The 16,655-nt window shown below is 40.8% G+C and overlaps 1 long non-coding RNA gene across 1 annotated transcript; it reads right to left on the reverse strand.

The window, feature by feature from the left end:
* Positions 1–1,339: 1,339 nt before the first annotated feature.
* Positions 1,340–15,442, reverse strand: LOC116703508 (uncharacterized). Its single transcript, XR_004335449.1, has 3 exons — positions 15,432–15,442; positions 13,341–13,346; positions 1,340–1,471 (listed from the first exon to the last, which is right to left on the reverse strand). It is a non-coding gene; the product is annotated as an uncharacterized LOC116703508 (long non-coding RNA).
* Positions 15,443–16,655: the final 1,213 nt, after the last annotated feature.

Below are 16,655 nucleotides of genomic sequence, written 5' to 3' on the forward strand. Positions count from 1 at the left end.
ACCAAATGTAAATAAATTGTTGACAATTATCTGTGCTTTATTTCATTTATGCTTTATCTCATTTTAAGCCGGACAAGCTAATAATGAACAGTCTTGAATTAAGAGAAATCGTCTTGTTTAGTGGTTCTGGTTTGAAGAGCTTTTTCATTAAAATTAAGAAAGGACAAAACACTGAAAGAAGAATTGACAACTTTTGAGTTTATTTGACTTCATAAAGTGCTTGGAATGAGTGTTTTAGCACTTATTTCGAGAGATTTATCACCTTTTGAATGCCTAGATCATTTTTCCTTTTAAGAAATCTTATGCACTGGCAGATGATAACTTGTTTCTAGCATTTAACTTCTCAAATTAGGTATTTTGTTTCTTACATTTAGATGGTTAATTTTTGCAGTGCAACAAAAGTCTTACAACAACCGCTGTGTTGCCGGCTCACTGTATTTCTTTGTGCTTTACAATAACTCAGAGTTGATAACAGGACTTCTCGCTCACAGACGTGTGCAGAGGTAAACAAGGGAGGGTCTAGGTTTTCACTCAACACCTCCTTTGTGTTCCCACCGTGAGGGACACACACACTCCACAGTCTCAAGCCAAGGATCAGCGAGGTTAGATGTGTATCACGGGAGACTTTTGTTAAGGGAAAGAATGTGGTTAAAATAGAACAGTGGCCAACAATTTAAAGCAGTGTATAATTTCAGATACGGTATCTCTAATAGAAGCTGCAAACATTAGCATGTCCAGCTAACTAGCACCTTCAGATCAACAACAACTCATAAGATCCCATAACACGATGCTCTTTGGATGCTTTTATATAGGACTTAGTGGTCGCTAATACTGTATCTGAAGTCTCTTTTATACAGACCTTAGTGGTCCCTATTGTATCTGAAGTCTCTTTTATATAGACCTTAGTGGTCCCTAATACTGTATCTGAAGTCTCTTTTATATAGACCTTAGTGGTCCCCTAATTTTATCTGAAGTCTTTTTAATAGACCTTAGTGGTCCCTAATACTGTATCTGAAGTCTCTTTATATAGACCTTAGTGGTCCCTAAAACTGTAAACTGAAGTCCCCTTTATATGACCTTAGTGGTCCCCCAATACTGTATCTGAAGTCCTTTATATAGACCTTAGTGTCCCAATACTGTATCGAAGTCTCTTTTATATAGACCTTAGTGGTCCCTAATACTGTATCTGAAGTCTCTTTTATATAGACCTTAGTGGTCCCTAATACTGGATCTGAAGTCTCTTTATATAGACCTTAGTGGTCCCCTAATACTGTATCTGAAGTCTCTTTCCCAAAATTCAGCCTTGGTCCAGAATTACAGCCACTAGAGCCCTGCAGAATAAATATGTAATATGGACAATGTATGAACAACATGTACAGATATGTGCAATGTAGTAGCAGAGACATTATACTAGTAGTAAGAATAATATAGATATAGATATCTGCAGTGTATTAACAGAATATATAAATATCTCACGTTTTCTGTAATGATCCAAATGAGTCAAGTCAAACTCTGATAGCATGTGAGGAAAGAAAAAGGTCAAAGTAAAGCTATCTTACACATATAATAAAGGGGATTGAAAGTAGTTGCACACGCTGCAGTGTTCATTACAGAGGCCTGCATGACTTCATTCTGCTGTGATAATCTTCTCTCTTGAATTTACTGTGCGACTGCGTGAGTAACCGTTGCATTTTTCCTTTTGTGGTCAGGCTTCGGACTCCGTGTGGATCCACACAGCTGTGGAGCCTCACGGGTAGAAAGCCTCCTCTGTTGCTCCAATACATAAGAAAATGTCATGAAGTGAAGGACAAAGGGCTCTGCAACTCATGAAACCACATTCCTGTAGGCTGGAGGAATGAGGAAAAGCCAATTACTGGATCTGGGGGTCACATATTTCCTGTTATGCCTTTCATGGAGGGTATCTTGTCATCACAAAGTACTGGTTTGGGTGAGATCTGGATCAGGAATGACAGGATAATGACAAGAAATGAGACCAGCCGTGAAGGGGGGCTTGTTTGCATTTCTTTAGACCAATCACATTGGTCTTGGGCGGCCACTGAGCTCCGGACGCTCTGCTCAATAATCTCAGGAAGGAAGTTGTTCTGGTGGAACATCTGCACCCTGCAGAAGAAAACTCCACATCCAATATTAAATGAAGTTAGCTGTTGGCACAATACAGTAACGTGAGCTATTTAAATCAGCTGATACATACACCTTGCACCTCATCAGCTTTTACCAGTGTATCGCCACGTGGACTTTTCTCACAACAATCCATGCAAATTGGACGATCCAATGTTTCCTCAAAAGTGGCCACTTTTAGCATGTAGCATGCTAGCTCGTAGGTTGTTTCCTGTGGCGAGGTGATTTTGAGAACAGCAACACACAGAGAACACATCAGGCTTCATCCTGGAAATCTACTTTCGTTGAGCGAGACAGGTTCATTCCCAACCCGTTTAAAACACAAAAGTCCCAAAATAGCGTAGCAGAGTTATTAATTCCACGTGCCATTAAAAGGTAACTTCTTAATTGGCTAGTAGTTTCCATGAGATAGGCTTTTCTGCAGCATGAGCGCCATCTAATTGGTGCTATTCCACAGACTTCAGGGTACATTTTTAACACACTTTCACCAGTCTGCTGCAGCCTGCTTCATGCAAACTGGAGCACTTCATGGTGACGAATGTGATGGTGAAGCACTGTTCTGCTATTTACCAGAATAGCCGGCTGTGATAGCCAACGACGAGCGACGGTTTCGTCTTTAACACAACACAACTCAAGAGAGAGAGAGAGAGTACACACCCGCTAGAATAGCACCATCTGACCGATGGAGGCAGCGGAAGATCAGCAACTCCCGTGTTCTACGAGGTAAAATGACTGTTTTTGTCAAAACTCTTGCAATCATCTTTCCCAAAGGGCTGCCCGTGAAACAAAGGTGTCTGAAAGTACAGTAGCTACAGTAGCTAACTCTCTGATTTTGACGGATTTTGGAGAAGCAGCTCATGCAACTACACTGAACACACATCCAAACTATCCATTTAAGCCCGAATTACAAAGTCATGGTCATTAACCCTCTATTGCATGGTGTTGCCATGAGGCAAAAATGCAACAACAAAAAAAGTATTGTTTTCTGTTTAATTGTGTAAATGGGTCTTTTGAAGTGAAATTTTGAAGTGTTATTAATTTGATGACTTCACACAACCAGGAAATCCTGTTCCCCACCCCCCCCCCACCCCCCTTTACCGTGCATGTACCACACTAAAGATCAATTGACAGGATCAGCCAAAATGTTGTCATTTTTACTTAATTTTAGAAGCATTTCTTTGAAAAAAAAATCCATCTGTTATCTGGGGAAGGAAACTTTTAATTTTAATCACTTAAACCAGTTAATATCCTATATTGTTCTGTAAAAGGCTAAAATTAATTAGTTGCCATGTGGCATGTATTTGTTTGGTATTTTTTCAATAAAGCATATTTTTAACCAAATAATGGATTTCTTGGCACTTTCCGCAAATGCGTGCCCTTTAATTTTTTTTTACCATTGCATTATTTAAGCAACCTGGAGTCATAAAAACACATCAAGACATTTTTACATATGTTTAAAAAATAATTCATGCAATAGAGGGTTAAAGCTAAATGAACTTTGCACAACTTTCTCTGAGCAACAGTTATAAGAACAGAGAATGGGTGTGTGATACATGTTTTTTTTTTTTGCATTTCACAGCCACAAAAGGATACAAACAACCCCCAAAATACTCAGTCGTGTTCAAAGTCCCATCCATGGCATCCGCTATGTCTTCTCGTCGCGACGTAGAAAGCATCCATTACGGAGCCATTAGTTTATGTAATGGGTTATTCCCAGCAATCCGCCCAATCTCGCCTCTGTTCAGCCTTTCCGCTCTGAGAGGGGAGAGAGAGAGAGACTGCAGGTCAAGCAAGGATTGCAGACAGGGTAAACACAGCGCATGCTGAAAATATTGAGTCTAAACTAGTCATTAAATAGAAAATAAATTAAAAAAAAGAAGCATTACAATTTGTGTCTACCATTGTACTTTCAAAATCTAACAAAGGATGTTTAACCCTGGTGTTGTCCTCGGGTCAAATTGACCCATTTCAAAGTGCTTTATACCAGAAATGTGGATTTCTTTCAACCGAATTGTCATAAAATAACATGGATGATTCCATATTCCATTTTTGGTTTTTTTTTCTTTAGTCTTTAGCATCTGAATTATTTTGTTTTAATTGTTTCTAAACAGTATCCGGGCTAAACTTTGACATCTACCCGTCTGAGATCCACTCAACATCCTCTGATCTTAACTACTAGTCAAAATAATTCATAATTTCTGCCTTTTTAACTAAAAACAGATGTATAATTTGAAATAAATGACATTTGTTGACCATGAATTCCAAGAATAAGTGTAAAACCTGTTAATAAACCAGCTCCGTTTTTTAAAAAAAGTGCCAAAAGTTGAAAAAAAAGACAAATAAATCAGAAAAAGCGACAAAAAAACATTGGAAAAGCTCAAAGAAAATGTTCATTTTCAATTCTGACCTGGAAGGACGAGTTCATGGTTAAAGGTGAAGACAACACAAGGGTTATTTACTTCACATCTCACGCCCCGAATTCCCGTTTTGATTCAAAATGAAGCATCTTTTTGTTTGAGGAAGCACTGATTACATCTTGATTTCCTAACTAAAGGTTAGCCAAGGTGTTGGAGGAGGAGTTATTTGGTTATTTTCTCGGAGGGGAGGGGTTGGAGGCCGTGCGGGAAGCCGCATGACTCACTACTCTCACGACAAAACATCTGGAAGCTGGAATCACGTGTAAATAACGTTAGATCAAACAACGTTATTCAAACAGACATCGTGTCAACTCCCTGATAAAGTTTTGATGATGGTATTTTTGCATAGTTTCAGGCGTGGAATTTGGCGTTGAAAGAAAACAAATCAAACACACCTACTCAAACGAGTCCGGCATGATGACTAAAAGAGTCCAGCACACGCCAGACTTTCTCCCACATAAACACTTTTATTGATCTGGTTCGTGCGAGCCGAGGAGTGGAGAGCGGGTTGTGTGTTGCTGCGGGTTATGACTGGGCTGCGATCAAAGACTAAAAACTCACGGTGATGGACACGGTTTTGGGGATTACGTCATTACAAAATACACATCACATACACGTCTGAAAAGCAGCAGAAAAGTAATGTTCATTAATACTAGGGCTGGTTTTGTTAGAACAATTTGATACAGATGCTGTGGCATGAAAATTTCCCTTTATGAGTTTTTTTTTAACATTGATCTCTTTTATATAGACCTTAGGGACCACTAAGGTCTATATAAAAGAGACTTCAGATACAGTATTAGGGGACCACTAAGGTCTATATAAAAGAGACTTCAGATACAGTATTAGGGGACCACTAAGGTCTATATAAAGAGACTTCAGATACAGTATTAGGGACCACTAAGGTCTATATAAAAGAGACTTCAGATACAGTATTAGGGGACCACTAAGGTCTATATAAAAGAGACTTCAGATACAGTATTAGGGGACCACTAAGGTCTATATAAAAGAGACTTCAGATACAGTATTAGGGACCACTAAGGTCTATATAAAAGAGACTTCAGATACAGTATTAGGGGACCACTAAGGTCTATATAAAGAGACTTCAGATACAGTATTAGGGCCACAAGGTCTATATAAAAGAGACTTCAGATACAGTATTAGGGCCACAAGGTCTATATAAAAGAGACTTCAGATACAGTATTAGGGACCACTAAGGTCTATATAAAGAGACTTCAGATACAGTATTAGGGGCCACAAAGGTCTATATAAAAGAGACTTCAGATACAGTATTAGGGGCCACAAAGGTCTTATTTAGAGGCATCTCTTTTGCCATGTAACTCTATGGGGAAAAAAAGGCTTTTTGGGCCAGAGGGCATCACGAGATGGAGGCCCGATGGTGTTTTATGCCCCCAGTGTCGACTTCTAGGCAGGGCTGCGACCTTTGACTCAAGGCACCTAATCCTAGTGCCTTCCAGGCGACGTTGGGGGCTTAAAACACCAAACACCGCGATGGACAGGGAGCACTTCCACTGTTTCGCAGCTGTGTCAAATTGGTTTTAAAGCGCGAGGCCTGTTTTTTTCCTCCACACGTCGATACTCGATACTGTGGAGGCATTTCGGTTGGTGCCTAAAAGTATCAAAGTTCACTACCCAGCCCTAATTTAAGCTGCCTGTATTTCCGTCTTTTAAAAGTACGTCTAAACGAGCTGGATGGATAACCAGCCTCCATCTGATCTCCAACACCTGGGCTTTAATTTGGCCCCGATAGATCTTCCTAATAATTGCACCCATGGAGCACATGTTTGGCTCCCATTAAAACAAACACCAGTTCCTGTAACCGTGCATCGATGACTTCAAATAAGAACAAAAAAAAAAAGTTTATGTGAAAACAAATGTGCAGTAAAAGAAATGAAGCCTGTGAGTGAGAAGAGAGGCACGCAGCTGGGAATTTATTAGCATCATACTTCTTTCTTTCTTTCAGACACTAAGTGCTGTTTCTTTCAAACAGAAGAGCAGAAAGCACCTTTTAGCACATTCATAAGACGTTGTTTTGGGTTGAACTTGAGTTGAGTTTGAAGTAACGTTATAAGAACCTTGTAGAGAACAGTGACTGGAAACAAATACTCGCATTCCTGTGGACGTGAACTCATGAATCAACTCAAATCAAATGTTGAAATAGATTTTTAGCTCAGTGGCTATTATAAAGTCACTGATAAAATTCTGTGTATAAATCTCAATGAGGTTAAATGACTGATTCCTTGTCACAGTAATTAAACTAAGTCGGTTCCAGATTTCCCCCAAATAAGAAGCCAGCAGTGCAATTTGCTGTTTTTCAGAGGCTAAATCATGTTTGGTGTCATTTTCGCATTTCAATGACATGACATGACATATTGAAACTGATACGTCACTATTTTTAAGTATTACCGTCCAACCCTAGTTTAAACAACACGTTTTCAGTATTTATTTCCAGTTTGAAGGCATATTTGAATGATTTTTGTCCCAGATTTCCAGACTTGTTGCACCAGTACAATCCCTAAAACCACTAAATATTGACTTTTTCATTTGGTTAATGCTGATAAACGACTTTTCTAATGAATCTAGCTCTCTCTAAGTGGACAGCAGCCAACATGATAGAATACCATATTGCTAATAACATGTGAGATAGGATATTATTTCAATATTCCTTGCCAGTGACCCAACATTTTAGCCTGGATGCCAGACCAAACTTAGCCCCGCCCACAACATTTGAGGTGGGGAAGTTCGGTCTGGATGTCGGTGCACGATCCGTTCTGCACATGTGCAATATGTTTGAGCAGATGACATCACGATGTACGAGGATTTACGGCGCTGCACGATCTGTTCCACAGTAGTCTGGTCTGCCGTTAGCCTCCACCGGAAAGCAAATGATGCTAGTTTAGCTAAAAGCTAATTTGGCTAACCGCTAGCTAACAGCTAATTTGGCTAACCGCTAGCTGACAGCTTGATTCAGCCTAAAATATCGTTACTCAAACTAAACGGCGGGAAAAGCAGCTCCAGCTAAATTAAGACTTTACAGCAATAATAAAGACAGGTATGGAGTGATTGTGTTTTAAATGATTGCAAGTAAAGTAGAACTGACGTAACAGCTGTTATATATTTAAACGGTTATTTTAACTTTTGAGGGCCTTTCACATGCTGTCTCAGCTAGCGGTTAGCCGAATTAGCTGTTAGCTAAACTAACAATTAGCTTTCCGGTGGAGGCGCACAGACTTTCTTTAACCGTCTATGGGAACAGATCGTGTGCAGCGTCGTAAATCCGCGTTCATCATGACATCCTCATCATCATGACATCATCATCATGACATCATCTGCACATGTGCAGAACGGATCGTGTGCCAACACTGGACTTGATCCGTTGCAAAGACCATCATGTCATGGGACCTTTAATCAGAGCAAAAAAAAAAAATCATCACACCCCAACATGAATAATTAAATTAAGGAAGCGTTGTAGCCGAGAGTGTCACTGATACCATTCATCAGAAACTGACGAGCCGATGATCTTCCTCGTGGCTCTGGTGCTTAATTAAAAACTCTCTGCTTATTATGAGTGCAGTTGCTCTGGGAGCGCTCCTCTTCTTAATGCATCCCTAGGCTTCAGACGGCATCCACGCGGATCGATACTGGCTCCCAGAGCTGAAAGCTAAGTTGTTAGACACAGGTCTGGAAATAACACAGAAATGGCTTTGACCAGACTCGTGTCGCCTACGCTTTTCAGACTGGACGGGCTCCGGTGTGTCTGCGTCAAAAGGTCAAAAGCATTTTCTCCACTGATTGTTTTGTAGAAAAAACAACAGCCGGCGTATAACAGATGACGTGAAGTGAAGTGATGGATGAAGACTAACGGACCAGATGTTTAGGAAACTTCTAGAGAATTTCTCTATGTTTTTGGGGGGATTTAAGGATGGAAACAACAAACATCTTTTTCTTACATTTTTGTCCCTTTTTTTCAACACTTTTGATGGTTTTTTTTCAATGTTTGTCACTTTTCTTTGACGTTTTCAACACGTAACACTAACTTATTAACTTTAGCTTTACAGATATTTTTGGAATTTATGGTCAATAAACCTAATTTATAGGAAATTATACCTAATGTTTGAGTTAGAAAAGCAGAAATTAGGAATTATTGAGACTAAAATTAAAGGAATGGATGTTGATGATAATCACAGACTGGAATATGTCAACTTTTACTCAATACTATTTCAACAACACTTCCATTTGTTTTACAATGCTATAAAATAGAATAAGACCCAAAATTAATGAAAGTAGAGATTTGTACTTGGCAAAGAGCGTTGGAATCAATCATGTTATTTTGGGGAATTAAAAAGAACATTGATATAGGAAAACGGGTCAATTTGACCCGAGGACAACATGAAGACAACATGAGGACAACATGAGGACAACATGAGGGCAACATGAGGACAACATGAGGACAACATGAGGACAACATGAGGGCAACATGAGGGCAACATGAGGACAACATGAGGACAACATGAGGACAACATGAGGACAACATGAAGACAACATGGTGACAACATGAGGGCAACATGAAGGCAACATGAGGACAACATGAGGACAACATGAGGACAACATGAGGGCAACATGAGGGCAACATGAGGACAACATGAGGGTTAATAGATCTTCTATTAAATATCACATGTTAATCAGCAGCAGCTCAGAAAACACACTACGACAGAAACCCCCCAAAAAACAACCATTAACATTTAACGACAACTTTAGCACTTTAAGTGAAACCCAGCTTTTGCAAAGGGGGCAGCCGAGATCTTGAATATTTCCAGTCCTGAATCCAGAAAAGGCATCTGGTGCTATAATTAGAGACATTAATGGGACATGTCCAGCTGACTAACCAGGAGAGCAAAGGCCACAGAGTGACTCAGAGTTACGAGACAGACGCTCAACCCTTGATGCTCGCTGTGGAGCAAGTGACATAAACCGCTGGATCCTAATGTGTCCCCCCATCATGTTCCTGCAGGGATCATAGATTTTGGATCTTTATAGGCTGCAGCCAATCAGCCTCCACCTCTTCAGACGGTGGTTATTACCTCATAGACCCACTGAGCTTAACTAGAGAGGACCATCATGTCTCTGTGTCTAGCCTACGTCGGGACCCAGGTGAGATGGGACTGTACTCAGGGCTGTAGTACTCAAGTCCGGTCTTGGACTCGAGTCCGGACTGGAGACCATTTTTCTACGGTCTTGAGTCCGGACTCAAGACCATTTTTCTACGGTCTCGAGTCCAGACTCAAGACCGTTTTTCTATGGTCTTGGACTTGTCTCGGACTCGCTGGGATTTGGACTCGGTCTTGACTTGGTCTCGACTAGTCCTGGTCTTGGACTTGAATTAGACTCAAACCTTTTTGGACTCGGTCTTGACTTGGTCTCAACTAGTCCTGGTCTTGCACTTGTCTTGGACTCGAACGTCTTTGGACTCGGCCTTGACTTGGTCTCGACTAGTCCTAGTCTTGGACTCAAACCTTTTTGGACTCAAATCCATTTCCTACCAGCTAAAAGTTGTATGCTTGTTCACCCTCAGACACAGAATCCCTCGGAAGTTCGGCGTCATGATATCTGTTGATTATTTCTAAAACAAATACAGTTTTTCCAGAGAATTTAATTTCCGCAGTACATCTCCCGGGAGTCAGGAGGGCACCTGGACCCGGAGACTCGTCCCTGACTGCAAGACACATTGCTGGTCTACATGGGAAACTGGACAAAGCGAGGAAGCCGTGTGCACATGTAGGGCTTTTCTCGGTCAAGTGTGTTTAAGACTCCAAAACACCCACTATAAACACATCTTCTCCCAAGTGGGGGGGGGGGCGTCGAAGACAAACATTTCACAGTAGCGCATCTCCCTGTGAACAGAAGTGGCGTTTTTAGCAGCAATCCCAGAAGCAGCATGGTGCCAAAATAAACAGACAGATACAGGAGAGACTGTGCATATGATATAAATTTGCAGATAAGAAATAACAGTTTACAGCGTGGTTGAGACTGAGGTGATCGTCCTTTACTCTTATGGTTTTAGAAGAAGACTTGTTTTGTGTATGTATAAACAGGGATCCTGCAAGAAGACACTGTGGGTTGCATCTTGATGGGTGCTGGCCACCCCCCCCCCCCCACACACACACACACACACACATAGCCCGTGGTGATGAATGAAATCCTGGAGGCGTCATGCAGTGCGGTGCCAGACTGTTGAGCTTTTTCTGCTCAGTGTCTCTGAGTCTGAGTAAATTTAAAAGATGACAACTCAGATCAAGCATGGGGCTACGAAGACTAAAAATAGCTATCCTGTCTCTTCCTAAATTTCGGTTTATCGGAAGTTGTGGGCTGTTCGTAAACTCTGTTACCCACCCCACACACATCTGACATTTTGGAAAGTATGTTTATTAGGTAAGATGTAGATGCAGGAAGTGGTGGGCTAAAGGTTAGAGTAGAAAGCTTCTGGGATCAATCCCCGGGCCGACATAATAAAATCTGGGTGGGGAAAGTGCATTGTCACCACTGAGGTGCCTTTGAGCAAAACCACTCCAGTGGAGCTGCTCAGTGGCCAGCAGATCAGACTGTGGTTGTACCGGCAGCTTCCAGGTATGAATGTGGAGCTGTGTGAATGGGATCAGGGCGTTCCTGCAAAAGAGAGGCAGCCTCTCAGGGAACCTTCCCTGACTAAATAAAGGTTTGGTGACAGGGCAACACAATCTCATGATTGGGTCCGTGTAATGCATGCACACCAAAACTTATGACCTACAAAATGACCTACGTGATGCCGGCTGGCTACAAGCACCATGACGCCGAGTGACAGGTGTTTTTAATTAGCGTTTAAGCCGCTGCAGAGCTTCGCAACCCGGGCTACGGACCTCCGTCACAGCAGATAGGAGATGTGTTAAACCGAAAATGGGTGACTTTCAGCCGGGTACAGAGCACCGCGAGCTGCTGCTGGTTTTGGCGGAGATTACGGTTGAATTTAGTCCACAAAATTTTGAGCATTTTGTTGCGATGAAAGTTAACATCAGGCACTAAAACCGACTAGTTAAGATAAGGAAAAAGATTGTGGTTTGGATTCAAACACTCTTAAGGAACACCGAATCCATGTGTAGAGACCCTGGTTCATGTGTAGAGACCCTGGTGATGCTGAGTCCATGTGTGGAGACCCTGGTGATGCTGAGTCCATGTGTAGAGACCCTGGTGATGCTGAGTCCATGTGTAGAAACCCTGGTGATGTTGAGTCCATGTGTAGAGAGACCCTGGTGATGCTGAGTCCATGTGTAGAGACCCTGGTGATGCTGTGTCCATGTGTAGAGAGACCCTGGTGATGCTGAGTCCATGTGTAGAGACCCTGGTGATGCTGAGTCCATGTGTAGAGACCCTGGTGATGCCGAGTCCATGTGTAGAGACCCTGGTGTTGCTGAGTCCATGTGTAGAGACCCTGGTGATGCTGAGTTCATGTTCCTGGTGATACTTGGAGCAAAGTCTCATGTTGTGTTGAGCCTTCTTGGTGATTTAAAATGTTGATTTTGATTGGATCATAGTAGCGCCCCTAGCTCTCCCATTCAAAAGGCCATTTGACCCAAAAACGAGAATAAGGTCGATCTTCAAAGTGGCGTTTCTGTCCTAATTATGCTTTTTGTTTACTGGTGTATAAGGAAGGAAGTCACTAAGATCCACAGACACAGTTCATCCAAAGGATTCACTGTCACATGTGTGTTTTACACTAAAACATGACTTATAAAATCGTGCCAACAATTATTTTAATAGCTTGGTTTTCTATGCACTAAAAAGGTATGTATAAAAGCTTTAGGCTTGTATTGTAGGCCCAGTTTAAGATGCAACTTATTTTTATATTATATGTAGTAGGCGTCCTTGCTTCGTTCCTCTCTCAGATACGAGATCCTCGGCTTTAAAAAAACGCTGAAGACCCCGTCTCTAAAATATGAGTTCTGTCTCATAAATCAAGTCAACGTTGAGTGTTGCAGGCTGCGAGAAGTGGTTCTGGTGTGAATACCGACCCGTGTCAGATTCAGGCTAACATGTGAGACTCAGGGTGGTCTGAACAGCTCCGAGGCAACCCTCCATTATCCATCCCATTCATCTGACAACAACCCCCCCCAATAAATGTGTGGATGAGGTTTCAACTGTCACGCCAGACTGATGGATTTTCAACAACTGGGACGCGTCCTGTTAAACAAGTCCGGATTTATGTTTTCTGTATTTTGCAAAGAAAGGGGAAATTGCTCGGCGCGAGTAAGTAAAGTCAATAACATTTGGGAGTGTGTGACCAGTGAAGTATTGTTCTGCAATGTGGAGTCTGTTTACTTTGAATCTGTTTGCCAAAAAGGGTCTGAAATACTACTGTTTCCTGTCCTTTGCTCAACTTTGTGTGGTATGTTGGGTTGATTGAGTGTGACTTTGTAGGCTAACAATAGGTCTGGTTAGAGCCTTCATGTGGCACATGGGGAGGGGGGGGGTCCAAGGATCTAATCTCCATAGAGAGATATTAACCTTTCCTGTTTCCCTGTGTTCCCGTGTGAATTAGCGTCTGAAGACCCAAAACAAAAAATGTGGAAGTATCAAGAGGAAGGAGGCCCAAAGGGGCCGGAGTGTATCCTGACTCAGATTAACTTGTTAAAAGATTTGGATCCATCAGTCCTGGCGCTTAATACCCTCGGCGTGGCTCCCTGGATGCGTGCGAACTGAAAACTGTTTAACCCTCGTGTTGTTTAACCAGTTAACAAAAACCTTCTATATCAGAAAAGAACGTTGACAAATGTTGGAAAAAAAACTACAAAAAAAACAGGAAAAAAAGCAACAAAAACATTTTTTTTTAGCCGCTGAAAAAGTGACAAAAAAATTGGAGAAAGTGACAAAAAAAACATCCAAAACACTGGAAAAAGGGACAAAGAAATTGTTAAAAAATTGACTAAAACAGAATTAAATAAAAGTCAAAAAAGAGGAATAAAATTGACAAAAAACATTGAGAAAAGTGGAGAAAAAGAACAACAAAATGTTAAAATTTAAATCCAAAAAAACACAAAGTTGCAGGTCGACGGGAAGACAACACCAGGGTTAAAAGGTGGATTATCTCTCCCTCTTGCACCAAAAATGGATCTGAAGAGAGTTAATTACATTAGATTGACCAAAGAAGGACTTCCCACTATTATTTGTTTCCCAGCATTTGATATTGAGCCTTGAATTCAATTTGACCTGTAGGAATATTCAACCTCCTACCAAAACTGTTGCGTCTTTTGTCCTCAGAGGGTTAAAATCAGACGTTACTTCACTTCTGGTTACGCACATGGCGCATTTGTTCCGTAAAGGTTAAAAAACACTGCAATTTCCTTCTATTTCTAAACAGGACATGAACCTCGGCATCCTGGGGGAAAGTCCTGTGTTTACTTGACAAAACACAGGACCCCCCCCCCCCCACCCCCCCTTCTGAGGAAATTTGGCACTCATAGTGCGCTCAACACCCCATTAAACTACAGAGTCTTTAAAAAAAAGGACTTAAAACAATTTTATATTGATGTTCTTGCCATGCACCAGGATGTCAACTGTAGCACTTTGAAATTTGCTCCAAAATGTAAAATGCATTACAAATGAAATCTATTTATTATTTTTATAATTGCTGGTTGAATAAACAACCTATGGAGGCGTTTTTCGAGGTGAGGACAGTCTCCAAAACACTATGTTTTTACATGTTAGCATTATATTGTGATTGTAATAAAAAATAATTATCAGGGGTGTTGGGTAAATGGGATCACAGTTAGCATAAAACGCTTGAAATCACATCGCCGAAGTTCCGAAAATGAAAACTTTCCCTACACATGGTGCTCAAATTATCGGGCTCACTAATCGATTTCCTTAATTCTTTCATTCTTTCTTTCTGGCTAGATTTAGTCCAAGCACCAAGCTGAAGAACAATGGGTACTATGTAAGAGACTGAGATCGACTGAGATTTACGGAAACAGCTATAGTTACGTACTTTAACCCAAGTAAAGGATCTGAATATTTCTTTCACTAAATCCGGACGAGCCCCCATTACAAACTGGGCGTCAGCTCTTTATTAGTATCTAAACTATGGTCAGAAAGAAAGAAGACAATTGATAGTTAACCTAACAAAATTGACCTATTAACAACTAAGCAAAGACATATCCTAAAACTGTAATTATGAGCACTTTGTTTTTGTAGTTGTGTGTCATGATGGATGTCATACCCTAGCTGCAGAACAAATTTACCTACGGTTACAAATAAAGTAAACTGAACCTGACTAATCTCAGGTTTTTCTTAATTTTTAGCCTTGCACCGCTCAGATCTGATACTGGCTTTGTGTATCCAAAGTGATCTATAGCCGTAGGCTAATGTGGCCTTCTGGGTACATCACAAGAGACTCAGATTACTGAGGAAACAGCTGAAGCCATTTACTCTGTCCCACTTTGATTAACATCATGACAGTCAGGAAGCTGTATAGTCCATCAAACGGTCCCTGGTTTCATTCTGCCAGCAGAACATCTTCTGATAACTTTAAGCATCCTTGTCTTGGTTATATCTGCTTTCATCTAAATTCCCAGTCTGAAATCTCATCCCATTTAAGAACAAGAAGCCCTGAACTGATGACCATGAAGTGATAAAATCCCCCAAAGGAGTTGCTGCTCTGCTTAGGGACTGATTTGTTTATGAAGTACGTTGGTGCTCTTTCTGAGTGTATACAGCATGTGTCAGATAACGGTTTCACTAAATATATCTGCACATTTCAATTGTTGACACGTTACAATCCCACATAACACCGGGTCCTCTTATTGGAATCCAAGAGCGTTATTTATTTACAGAATAAATATCTCTTCTGTAATCAATGTCATCTGGGTGTCACTGGTTAAAGATGAGTTCATATCTTTTGCTTTTTCTTCCCTAAACAACACGTTTGAAGACTTCCAATCGGGCTTTTGACCAAAACTACAGTTCTAGTTTTACTTGATTTCAGTGCTGCATTTAATATAGTTTACCACAACATACTATTGGATCGATCGGAAAACTGGGTTGGCCTCTCCGGATCTGTACTAAAGTGGTTCCAATCCTACTTAAAGAATAGGAACTACTGTCCATAGGTAATTATGCTTCTGAGCACAAAAGATGTGGAGTGTGGAGTTCCCCAAGGCTCTGTAGTAGGGCCTCTTCTATTTAATATCTATATGCTTCCACTGGCTCAGATTATGAAAAATAAATACTATAAATTATCATAGTTATGCGGATGACACACAAATACACAAACTGGCTAGATGCATTGAACAAACTAATGATTGGATGTGCCACAACTTCCTTAACCCTTGTGTTGTCTTTCCCTCAACATGAAAAAAACACTTTTGTTGTCCCTTTCTCAATGTTTTGTTGCTTTTCCAATTTGTTTTTTGTATTTTTCAAAAAATGTCCCCCCCCCAATGTCTTTGTCCCTTTTGTTGAAGTTGAATCACTTTTTGACAATTTAGCCAATTTTTGGCGCTTACTTCCAGTGTTTTTGTCACTTTTTCCAATACTTTTTATGCTTTTTTTCCCCCAATGTTTTGTCGCCTTGTTCGACATTTTCAACCTCCCATACTTCTGATATTAAAAAAAACTTGGAAACGGGTCAAATTTGACCCCAGGAAAACATGAGGGTTAAATTGAATGAAGGAAAAACTGAGATGATTGTTTTTGGAGCAAAAGAGGAACCATTAAGAACCAGCTTCAAACAAGAATGTTGAAAACAACAAAGCCAGAAATCTTGGTGTAATTATGGACTCTGACCTGAACTTTAGTCGCCATGTTAAGACAATAACAAAGTCAGCCTTTTATCACCTTAAAAACATATCAAGGGTAAAAGGACTTATGTGTCAACAACATTTGTAAAAACTATCTTCAGTAGACTTGACTACTTAAATGGGGTCTTTACAGGTCTCCCAAAAAACAAAAATCAGACAGCTGCAGCTGGTTCAGAGTGCTCACTAACAGTCTGCTTTAAACAAATTGCAAATTGTTCAAAATTCTGCTGCCAGACTTCTAACAGGTGCCCCTCGA

The sequence above is a fragment of the Etheostoma spectabile genome, chromosome 15 (assembly GCF_008692095.1).
Source record: "Etheostoma spectabile isolate EspeVRDwgs_2016 chromosome 15, UIUC_Espe_1.0, whole genome shotgun sequence".
NCBI lineage: Eukaryota > Metazoa > Chordata > Actinopteri > Perciformes > Percidae > Etheostoma > Etheostoma spectabile.